This window comes from Diadema setosum, chromosome 5, assembly GCF_964275005.1.
Source record: "Diadema setosum chromosome 5, eeDiaSeto1, whole genome shotgun sequence".
Taxonomy (NCBI): domain Eukaryota; kingdom Metazoa; phylum Echinodermata; class Echinoidea; order Diadematoida; family Diadematidae; genus Diadema; species Diadema setosum.
In genome coordinates, this window is record NC_092689.1 from 37,700,884 (window position 1) to 37,713,152 (window position 12,269).

General features: G+C 35.3%; 1 protein-coding gene across 1 annotated transcript in view; it reads left to right on the forward strand.

The window, feature by feature from the left end:
- The window catches only part of LOC140229351 (zinc finger MIZ domain-containing protein 1-like), a 288,520-nt gene that overhangs the window by 16,574 nt on the left and 259,677 nt on the right, over window positions 1–12,269 (forward strand). The window lies entirely within an intron of this gene.

Consider the following 12,269-nt stretch of genomic DNA (forward strand, 5'->3'; position numbering starts at 1 on the left):
CCTCAAAATCTTTGAATGTGATAGTACTGTTATAGGTCTCAGACGATGATATATATATTATAAGTTTACTTTGTCAAGTTCTGTGTTGTTTTAGCTTGACTCAGAGAAAATCTACCATCGTTTCTCATTATTCCCTTGCGACACTGTAGCAGTCGATGAACAATAAAGTAAACAATGAAGAATCCACTTGACTTCTTTTTTTCTTCTAAGCTTTCTCCTCCTTGGATGCCCTATTTTTCTGTCCCCTTCTCCTTTCCTTTTAATCATTCATCACTGAAGAGATGTGTCCTAACCTGTTTAAGATGGGATTTCCCTAGAAGGTGTTATTCCCTGTGGGACCTCCAATTTTTTTTTTTCTTGCCATCCTTCTTTCTTTCCTTTATTTTCTTTTACATCTTGTCCCAATTTTGAACATTGTTGAAGAATGTGGAATTCTAGGTCAAGATAGTGACACTTAATCCTTAGTACCTCCATGTCTGTGTTCACATCCAAGGCTTCTAGAGTTCATCCTCCACCATACCGCCATTCATCACGTGCCACCTTAAGCTCTAGGCAATCCTGGTTTCGGAGGGGGGGAAGCAAATGAATCTTGTTGCAGGCGCTGTGAAGTGAGAAGTGCCTTGACTTCAGTAACAAATCATATTAGAGTGACTTCATATTAAGAAATAAGTGTCACATTTATTGATCCTGTTTCTCATCTTTTTTTAAAAGTTAAGAATTTTTGCTTGAGGTGAGACCTCGGGGCTTTTCCACTATTCTGTGCATCCACCACTGATGAGAAACTCTTAATCCCAGTCAATGCTGTGGACTATACTTTCCAAGAATATGTGGTCATTATTCCAAGGGTCAGTATCTGGAATTAGATTAGGTTGCTTTTCAGAGTGAAATGGATTTGGTGGTGTGAGATGGAAAACTTGTGACTGGCAACAAGGGATGGTATACAGAACAAGAACAGGACCATATTGATGATAATGGAGACATTTGGTTTCTGTGTAATGCCATACATATACATTTTTGTTGTTGTTGTTTTTGTTGTTGTTGTTGAAAGAGAGGGAAACATTGAGTCACATTCTTTTAGAGGAAGTTTGTCTAAAAAGGTAATTGAAATAAAGTAATCAACTTTCAACCAAGAAATAGAAAAATGAGCCAAATTTAACAAAAGATTAATAGAGCACGTGACTTCTGGAATGCAACATCACTTGACTTTGAATCCTATTATGTTGCTATGATGTCACTCCTGTTGTTGTTTTTTTCTTGAAAATTTATCATTTCAGACTTCTTGTAACGGAGTTTTTTGTTATTCTGCTTTTTATCACAACATTCTTTATCACACAACAGTTGTGCTCTATACGGCCTTAAAAAATACAAGAAGCCAATTCTGAGTAATTGGCGGTATAGTTACTGCAAAATTTCCAACAGCACATAACATTTGTAAAATATTTCTGAAATTTTCTCTTCTGGGTTTCATTGCCTGCTGCTGACAATATTCATCCAATGTGTTATTCACAAAAAAAGCTAATCAACACAGACAGAACCCGAATTCCTGCTGTCATGTCTGTGTTTGCATTTTTAACAGCCACCTCATGTCATTCTTTTGATGGATCGCATTGCTTATGCACCTTTTGTCTTTCAAACTTGGAGGGAGCCGAGAGGATAATAATGAAAAAATGTCTCATTTGAAAATTAGAACATTAGAACGGCAGATTTTATCTCGTATCTTCTTACACAGCAGCAAAGAGTGTGTGTAGTGCTAAGGAGCGGATTGGGGGGATGATTTACAGCCCAATCCGGCAAGTTGTCATCGTCGTTGGATGTGTGGTTGAAACGGGCGAGCGGCTGCGGCTCATTGTTGCGTTGAGGACGAGTATTGATTTTGTGGTCATCCAATTTCAGTGGAATCTGTGAATCATGGGCTAACTTTCCTTAATATTCCCTTGCACCGTATTTTTCCCCCTCTAATTCTTTGCTACCATCTCACCATGTGGTTTTGCTATGAGTGAAATGATTAAAAAGGACTCATGTTGATTCCTTTTTTTATTCCATTTCAGCAGTCTTACTCAGTCTAGACATGATGGAATCATTTTGCTGCATCAGCAAAAAAAAAAAAAAAAAATCTCAATGTCTACAATTAGCTCCATATTGGGTTTCTGAGCATTCATTTTAAGTAACAGTGTAACAAGTGACACTTCCATGTGATTGTACTGAGGAGGACAACAGATAATATGTATTCAATCAAAATTTAGGTGAAAATATGATATTGTATATGTTCAAATATCTGATATGCTACCTTTCAGTCAGTAGAAATTAATCATCATGTAAATGTGAGATACCAAAACATGTTAAATTGTTTCTGCGAACATATATTGTAGTCATCATATGAATTATATTGTTTGTTTGTTTTTAAAGCAAGATCGTGAAGAGTTTTTGAATGTCCACTCAGAACAGATCTGAATATGCTCCTCTCTTGATAGATTCTTCTTCTAAAACCTTTACTTTTGTATAACACCTTATGATTTTGGGTGACTATCGTCATTCCGAATGTTAGGTAATCTGAAAATGAAATAAGGTTCGTCATTCCGAATGTTCGTTGTCCCGAGACATGCACGTTTGTAAAAGGATGTACTTGTTAATCAGATGATGAAGTAAGTTTTGTCAATCTGTAAATTTGTGGTGTTATTCCCAAAGTTTGTTAATCCAAAAATGAAATAAGGTTTCTTATTACCAAGGCTCCTTATGGTAATCAGAAAATGAAATACGATTCTTCATTCAGTGGGGGCGCTGTGGCATTGTCGATAAGACTCGTATTATAATTAATATTATTGTTGTTATTAATATTATTGTCATCATCATTATTATTATCAGAATATCATCATCATTGTTACTATCATTGTAGTTTATCATCATTATTACTACTAAAACTATTACTATTATCGATCATTATTATCATTCAGAAGGTTTATAATCCAAAAATGCTAATTAGTTGATAGTTGGCTCCATTTCAGGTTGAATGCCCCCCCCCCCAAAAAAAAAAAAACCAACAACAACAAACCAACAACAACAACAACAACAACAACACACACACACACACACAAACAACAACAACAACAACAACAACAAAAGAAATAAAAACTTGTCAAGGATTTAATCCAGGAATTCCAAAACCGTAACCAATGTTACATACATTTGTATTAAATTCTAAAGTTAGATAGTTGTATGAAATGTGATGTATTAGGATATTTGTTGTGCAATAGGACTTATTATCATAACATTGATAATTATCTCCGCTTGTTGAATAACACTATTGAGAGGAAGTGGCCTGGAATGATACTAAACCTCAACAATGAGTGCATTGACCAAGCAAAAACACTTTTTGTTATGCTTCAGATAAATTGTTTGGTCATTCGTGTTTGCGTAGTTCGTGAAAATTTAATTTTCCACCGCCAGTCTCTCAGAAATCCATGTAACAAATCTACTCCTTCAATTAGCTCTGATCCTTTGTTGTTGTTGTTGTTGTTTTTGCTGCCTGACGTGAAGTTTTTCTTTGTAAATGTGAGGGGTTGAAGTTTTGAGGCTATGATCTTTACGTCACAACCAATTATATGGGAATGAGTACCAGCAATCATTTTGTTTTGTAACTGCACGTGATAATGTTTCTGATACATAAACAATTTCCCCTATTTTTCTAAGGTTCATCCAACTTCTTGTGTTAGATTTGAGACAAATGCGGGGCTGTTTCTGCACTGTATAAGTTGCCTTGCAAAGTGTGTACTTTATATGTGTGAATGTGTGCTCAGAAGAGGGGGGAGAGTGGTGGATACTTAAATAGGGAAAGCTTCAAATATGCACAAGAAATTATTACAGAATGATACCATATGTATCACTGTAGTCATGTTCATTTACACTCTATGATTGCAACTATTTCAAAAAGACAGTGATTTCATTTCAAGTATTCTTGAAAGTCAAATGAGTGTCCTGTGTGGTGTATGCTGATCTTTGGCAAATCTCATGTAAATTTGTAACAGCTACATGAGATGATTATGGCAGAAAGATGTAGAAAACATCATTTATATTGTGTACTAACAGTCACTTTTTTCCAGCTTTAAAGAAGAATTATTCTTGTGTAATTAAGAGAGAAATGTAACTAAGCGTTCCACATCTACCTTAGATGAGAGAAGTGCTATACTGTATTTCAGCTGTAATAGAAATGCTGTAATAGAAATTTAATGGTATCATTGAGTCAAAGAGGAAATGAAATTCAGACAATGCATGTGCATGATTACAAGGGACTACCCACACTCCTTCATTCCTAGACCAGCTGTTGTGACAATAGAAGCTTCAAATTATGAATCATGATTGATCATAACCCAAGTACATTGCTGGCTACCTAGAAGATACACGTATGATTACAGTGTCATATAAGTTTTTTTTTTTTTTTATCACTGAGATTGACACTGATCTGTTTCAATAATGACATTTTGTCAATGAAACATATTAGATTTTATGTATATTGTGTTTGTGTGTATGACTGTATCACATAAGAATGTACATGAGTATGTGTATATATATGTGTGTGTGACTGTATGTGTGTGTGTGTGTGTGATGTGTTTGTGTTTGTGTGTGTGTATCTACCAGTATTCTAAGCGTGGGATGCATGTTGGTAGTCTTGGCATTAATTAGCTCCTCATTTCTTCCTCGTGCAAATTGACCGAATGTAGAGCCGTATTTGCCTGAGTTGGTGGTAACTGAAATTTTTGGCAACCACGTATGTTAATTCATGCATTAATGATTGCCTCTGGGAATGTCAGCCTGTTACAGTATAATAAAACAAAAGAAATTTTTAAAATTATCTCTGGAAGGAGACCAGTAGATGTGCAGTTTTATGAGACTCCTTTCAGCATGCAGTCTTAGGGAAGTGTCTGGACTTGATGACAAAATCAAAAAGATAGAATACTGCATACAGATAGAGAGATGAATAGAAAGATAGACATTATCATACTGCTGTAGTGAAAATTTTGCAGTGTGGAAACTTTTGCACATTTCGTACAACAAGAAACAAGTGCAAAATAAATGTGTGCAAATATTTTTGCTTGTTATATATACCACTAATTATTGTTGTGATTCTGCGAAATAAAAAACTTATGTGAAATTGATCTGAAATGGGCAAGCGCAAAAATTACTGGTGGAAAAATATCCACTTTCACAGTAAGTTGTTTGCATTCAAATGTTCTAGAGGTCTTAATCACTTGGCAGAGATTTTTATTTCTATGTAAAGAATGAATGTCTCTTAAACTGCAGTTGCAAACCCACAAAAGTACAAAAGTGTATCATATTTTTATGATGCTGTATCAACTTCTCATATTGACCCATTAAAGATATGTGTTTAAATGTAAGCCATTGAAACTGTAAACAAAGGAGGCAAGCACCTTCTACTCTAGGCCATAAAACTTTGCAGTCTCAATGGCATAAATCATTGCAGTGGATGGTAAATGAAGTGAAGATGATTTCAAACACTAGCTGATATTTTTATCAAAAATTTTATTATACCATTTATGACTGGTACCTGTTACTACTGGTACTGTTAGCAATATAGAACCTGTCAGAGTGTTATGTGATTCATCACATATTTGAATGCATTATAAATATATTCTTTTTATTTCATTTTTTTAACTTATTATGTGAGAATTTCATCAAACATTATCAATACAAACTATAGACTATTGGGAGAACCATGTATTATGGCAGAGGTATACCAGTTGCCATAGAGACATTTCTAGTTTTGCTGAATACTGTATAGAATAGTTTATCTCTGCTAGGAGAAATGCCCCCCCCCCAAGAATTTAAAAAAAAATTGTAAATTTTCCTGGTACAAAGAAAATTGTGGAAGAAATATTCAAAGAAAGTTGCCATTTCTATCTTTTTTTAACTCTTTCCCAGTTTTTGTAAGATTGATGGAAAGATATCATTGTGGCATACATGTATTATAACACTTTAAAGAAAAAATGTTTGTACAACCTGCCAGTGCATTTAAAGATTGTAATGGAAAGTATCTTTCATAAATGTTTATTATGACAACGATTCTTCACTGCATAAGGCTAATGTTACATGACCTTTCACACTGATTTAGATTTAAGGGCAACATCATGTAAAAACTATAAAAATGACATTATTTATAGTTATATGACCTATAAAGATAAACAAAATTGACATTTTCATTTTTTTTTTTTTTTTTTTTAGAGGGAGAGAGACATATAACATTTGCAACGGGGTGGATTTTTTAAATTTTTTTATGCAGGGTCAAAAATGTAATTTACTAATTATAGAGTCTAAAACAGCATGATTTGGCTGCATATCATGGCTCCATGTATGACAATAATGGTATTTGAGTACTGAAGTAAATTTGTAAGATTTTTATCTTCATTTGATGAACCCATAGATTGCAGGGATCGATGTTCTGTGTTTCATGTCTGTGGAGAAATACCAGTTTTCAGGGGGTAAGAGTTAATCTTGAGAGACTCCAGAAACTGCCCTTGGTGTTCAGATTCTTGTCTTTAATACAGATGTATTGGCGTAAAGAGTCATTTCAAGCAGTGCAATGCCTTGTCTCATATTGTGTATGAATGTGGGAAGGGACTACAGTCAGTTCCGAACATGAGACAGAATGTGAATGTGGAATTGTTATAGGATACAGACTATCTCTCTAGGGACATGCATTGTTTCATATATTACACCTATTTGGCCGTGAACATTGACTTGGAGTCGCATTGATTTCTTGCTTCTCTGTCACATGATCAGTGTCTTGTCAGAATTCAAGAGGTAAACAGGTAATGTAAGAATAATGATAATGTAGATGTGTTTGTCAGATGAACTTTAAGGCTTTGATAGCACTGAAAGCATGTCTGCAACATTTCAATCTGATCTTTTCTTCTTCTAAAGAGAAAGAAAAAAAAAATCCCCAGTAATGTTACAAGCATGCCTTCAACAACAATGTGCTATGTCCTTTTTGGTCCTTTTATTGTTGTTGTCATGACGCACTGTATTGGGCAGCTTCCGCCAGACAGTTTCAAGGCTGTTCCATCAGTGTATTTGTGCATGAAGTAAACCATCACTCTTTGTTCAATTCCTTTACCTCAGTTTGCCCTCTCTCTCTCCTCTTCTCTGTCCATCCATCCATCCATCCATCCATCCATCCATCCATCCATCTACCCATCTCTACCTATATGTCTATATCGTTTCCTTTCTTCAAGCATCCTCCTTCCTCTGTTTTTCCCTCTGTCTGTACTCAGGCCGAAGAAAGATCTTGCTGCATGGTTAATGATTAAACGATATATATTGCGGGGAGTTAGAGAGGTTTTTTTTTTCAGGCCTGGATAGGTGGCTGTTGACAGGGCATCCTTTATGATGTCAGCACAGGGACAGAGTGATAGGGGGAAAAGAAAGGGAAGAGGAAATAGACCCCCCCCCCCAAAAAAAAAAAAAAAAAAAAATAGATGGAAGGATCTGAGCTTGTACTGCCATTTTATTTTCATGTGGCCTTTTCCCCATATCCCTCAGGTGGGTTCAGTTGGTGAATGTCCACATCTGCTTGTGAATACATATGACAGATTTGAATTGAATGCTCTTCTTGGGCTTGTGAAAATTCAACAAGTTCCTATGAGGTGGATTTCTGTTTCAGAGATTCAAATATTTGTATGCCAGGGCCTTCGGACGAGTAACATACTACATATATTTTTAGATTGAAGAAATAAACACATGTCAGCCTGAAAGCCCAAGTGTTAGATTGAGCAAAGAGATGAATGTTTATTATTGAATTACATACTATCAATTGTGTAAGAGACCAATACCTTCCCTTCAAACTAACATTTCATATCCTGAAATAAAGTCATTCTGTGACTATTCCCCCTCCAACATATTATGTTGCCATTTCTCATGTTATAAATATCATATGTGTCATATATCTGTAATATAAATTTTGTCATAAAATTTCATGTGGAATTGTGATGTTGTGTTTGGGTAAAAACAAAATCCCAATAGTGTTTAGTTATTTATAGCACAAAAAATTGTTATCCTGAGCCCCAAAATAAGAGAGACAGAGAGAAAAAAAAAACTTTGTCAAAATATTTTCCTTTGGAGTTGTAATGTTTTATGGTTATAACAGAAAAGTCTCACAAGTGTTTATTACTTAGTATTTGATAGCTTAAAAAGAAATGATATTTACAAGCCCCATCTTACATTATGATAAGAGCTCTTGATGCCATGATATCAGCATTGATATTTGTTTGCAGGGTATATCATGTTTCTGGATAAAGTTGAATGGACACTTGCTTTTGTATTCAAAAGTTGATTTTTTTTTTTTGTGTGGCTCAGTATGTGATATATTTTCTTTTTGGTGTTGAACAAATAACAAATAAAGTCATATGATGACACACATCCAAACTCTGACATGTATTTCAATTACCAATGTTTATTTGAACAACAATTTAGGGACAATATCAAGTAAGACTGTTAAAAATATATATATATATATATATATATATATCATCTATGTGCAGTTTTGCACTGTTATTGAGTAGCAAAGTACGATGTAGTTTTCTTTTGTAAACTTACATTTAAACAACTGTGCGAAGAGCACAGCAGACAAGATAACTTTATTCACTTTGTTTAGGTATGAAAAATGCTAAGAAATGCACTTTTATCATCAGATAAATACATGTAGTGATGTGATACATTCTGATATGGGATGAAGTATTCTTCTTCAGTTTCCAGGAAAAGACAAGTTAGGCAACACTGGCTTTAACTACTGAAATCTAGCTGGTGAGGAATAGTCTTACTGTTCCTGGTTTTTGTTTTTCTTTTCTTTCTTTTTTATATTTCTTGTGCAAGGAGACAAGAAGGAAATTTGAGGGGCAAGTGGTCATTTGAGGTATTAAAAGTGAAAAGTATTTCTTCTCCTTTGCATGACAGTGGTTTCACATGATTCATAAATCTCTATCATATTTCCTCTGATGATGTTTGCCTGTAGTCATGGCATTTCTCTTACATATTTCTTTTATGCCCTTTCCTACATGATTTTTATTTCTCTCGACTTCTTTGCTTTAGATTCTTACTTCCTTCATCCTTTTTGTACAAGAATCTTATTTCTCTTAATCATTTTCCTACCAGATCCTTGTCTTAATTACTTTTCTACAACATTCCTATTTCTCTTCACCCCTTTCCTACAAGATTTTTGTTTCTCTTAACCTCTTTTGTACACGATTCTTATTTCTCAACGCCTTTCTTACAAGATTCTCACTTCTGTGAACCCCTTTCCAACAAGATTCTTATTTCTCTGAACCTTTCTCCTACAAGAAACTTACTTCTCTTTACCATTTTCCTGCAACATTCTTTCTAGTAACCCACTTTCTACAACATTCATATTTCTAGTCACTTTCCTACAAGATTCTTTTGTGTCTTAACATCACAAGATTCTTTTGTGTCTTAACACCGCAAGATTCTTTTAACATCTCTCATACCCCTTTTCCTCCAATATTCCTATTTCTATTAAAGCCTTTCATCATTTTTTTTCTTAACCCCTTTCCTGCAAGTTCTTATTTCTCTTAATCCCTTTACTACAAGATTCTCATTTTTCTTTACCCTTATCCTACAACATTCTTATTTCTCTGAACTCCTTTCCTTCAATATTCTGAAATCTTTGTAGGTGATGAGTAGGACTCACATGGTTCGACTGACAATTAGTTGACAATGGTTTCATGCTGTTTGGATTATGTGTGATCAGAACCAGTTGATGGTTAATAAATTGTCAATCAAGGGAATGTCATAGGTAACACTGTAATTGAAGAGTTTGTTTGCAAAAACCGATAAGTCCATATTTGCCAAATGGAGATATTTGCGATTAAAGGTCAAGAAAAATAAAGAGAATAATATGAAAATTTTTGCTTCTTTTGACCATAACTTCAAAAATATACCTCTATATGTAGTGACCAATATATCATTTAAAAGGTATTATTTTGTACTTTATGACACAGATCGTACTTCAAAATCTTCAAAAATGGAATTATCGTTTTTTGCAAACAAACCCTTCAATTTGAAAACACATGCTCATTCAGCCTTCTACTGAGATCTTTGACAAAGAAGTGCATAATGAAATGCACATGCACATGTATACATTTACAACAGTTTTCAGTTTTGCTTCAGTGTAATTAATGCTTTAAACTGCACCAATGGCCCAGTTTTCCTTGAAAGCACTTAGACATCAATACTTTCACTTATACCCCTTTCAGGTAATCGTGGATGCGGATAATAGGAGCACAAGTCGTAAAATTTCGATTACATGAACGGGAGAGGAGTAGAAAAGTGCGCATTATTTTTATGCTGCTATTATGCGCATAATTGCAGCATGAGGAGTAGATCGAGAATACATGAACGCGTTTTACGACTTATCCGCACTAACATTCCACAGTTCGGTCAAAGGTCACTCGATTTCCCGCACAACCGCTGATTGCTGAGCTTGAGCGCGCGAGAGGTGTGCATGCATACACGTGAGGATATTCACCGGAAACATTACGTCATTATAGAGGCGTGCGCAGTAACCATGACAAATAACTCGGACAAATAACTCGCACCATTATATGAACGGGTGCTCGTAAAAGTAGTGCGCACTTCATGGGATATATGAACGCGATTTTGACTACTTCATCCGCATTATTTGGATGCAGATAATTGAACCGCGATTACCTGAAAGGGGTATAAGAGTAGTACTTGTTTTTGGCCACAATCTTTAACAGCTTTGTCTGATCAACAGTGTGTAATGAACAGTGCAAATGGTGAATATGTCATTATGTACATACCTACACGTGGAATGCCATTTAATGAAGGTTGTGTCTTGAGTAGGCTTACACTTGATGCTTCCATAATCCCCATGGAGGGAGACAGTGTTTACAATCACTTAGGAAAGCATTAATCCTCTGAATGAGTGGGACTGATGGAGGGTTATTTTTTTTTTCCTTTATTCATGAGAATTGATGGATGCCTGCATTAGACTTGAATAAGGGTTTAAAGCAAAAACAATACAAAACAAAACAAAACACAAGAAAATAGAGGGAGAATGAGAGAATGGTTCTGGATATTTAAGTATACAGTACCTTTGTTTGCATAAAACGAATTTATAGATAAAGAGGAGTGGTTCTTGCAAAAGCATGCAGAAGACAAAAGAAAAATGAATTTTGATGAATTTAGTTAAGAATGAACAGGAGATCTGTCCAAAATTTGATCAAATTATACAACTTGTGCAAAAAAAAAGATAAAAGTAATGTTGATTAGATCACTGTATGGTGTCCTAACACTTTTTTCAAGACAGCTACCTCAGTCATGGCATGGGCATATCATCTGTGGAGAATTCCTTACTATTTTGTATGTTTTAAGGCACTTAGTCGTGTTTGCCATTTTACTGAAAAGAGATACATTCTTTATGGCTCAAGTACCAAGGAAAGTATGTTTTTCACAAACTCATATTATTATTATGTAACAGTTGTATGAGATTAAATTAAAATGCATTTTTCCTGGAGGATGTATTTCCTTCCTTTAAGACAATGAAACAGGCATAATGGCATAATGCAACTACAGCCAACCTCACTTACCTCGACGTCGGATTAGCAGAATATCACTTACTTCGGAGGCAAAATGAAAGTCCCGATTTTCCCTTTGGAGTTTCTGTGTGTTAAAACTCGCATAGCTCGAAAAAAAACTTACTCAAAGTTTGGTTACCTCAAAGGGAAATCTAATGTCCCGATCTTAATTAACTTATTGTTTTTCCCAGCATGTTGCTCGAAGCAAAATTCAAACATCACTCAGCATTACCCCCACGATTAAGCACGAGTGGACAACGAAGACATGTCACAAATCTTTTCAAACTCGATTGTAAATATTCCCAGACCAGGACGATCCTGCTCCCAAAGCAATACATGGCTGGCAAGAAAAATCCCCCACACCTACCTACACACGTACACGGTATGCACATAGCACCCGTGCCAATGGAATGCTTACGGTAGCACTACGATCTGCCCCAGCATCTCCTTTTCTTTAATCACTGTGTTCTGATTTGCGATGGTGGTAGTCATGCCGTGCGCGTAGATTTCTTAACCGTCGTGGTGCACCTGCTTAGGTGTTGACAGTTATATCTTTGGCATTAATCACAGTCCACAGTCCAAACATCAACCTCCTGCATAGTGCTTTTCTAACTTTTTCCTTTCACAAAGTTAGACTGCCGGCTGGAA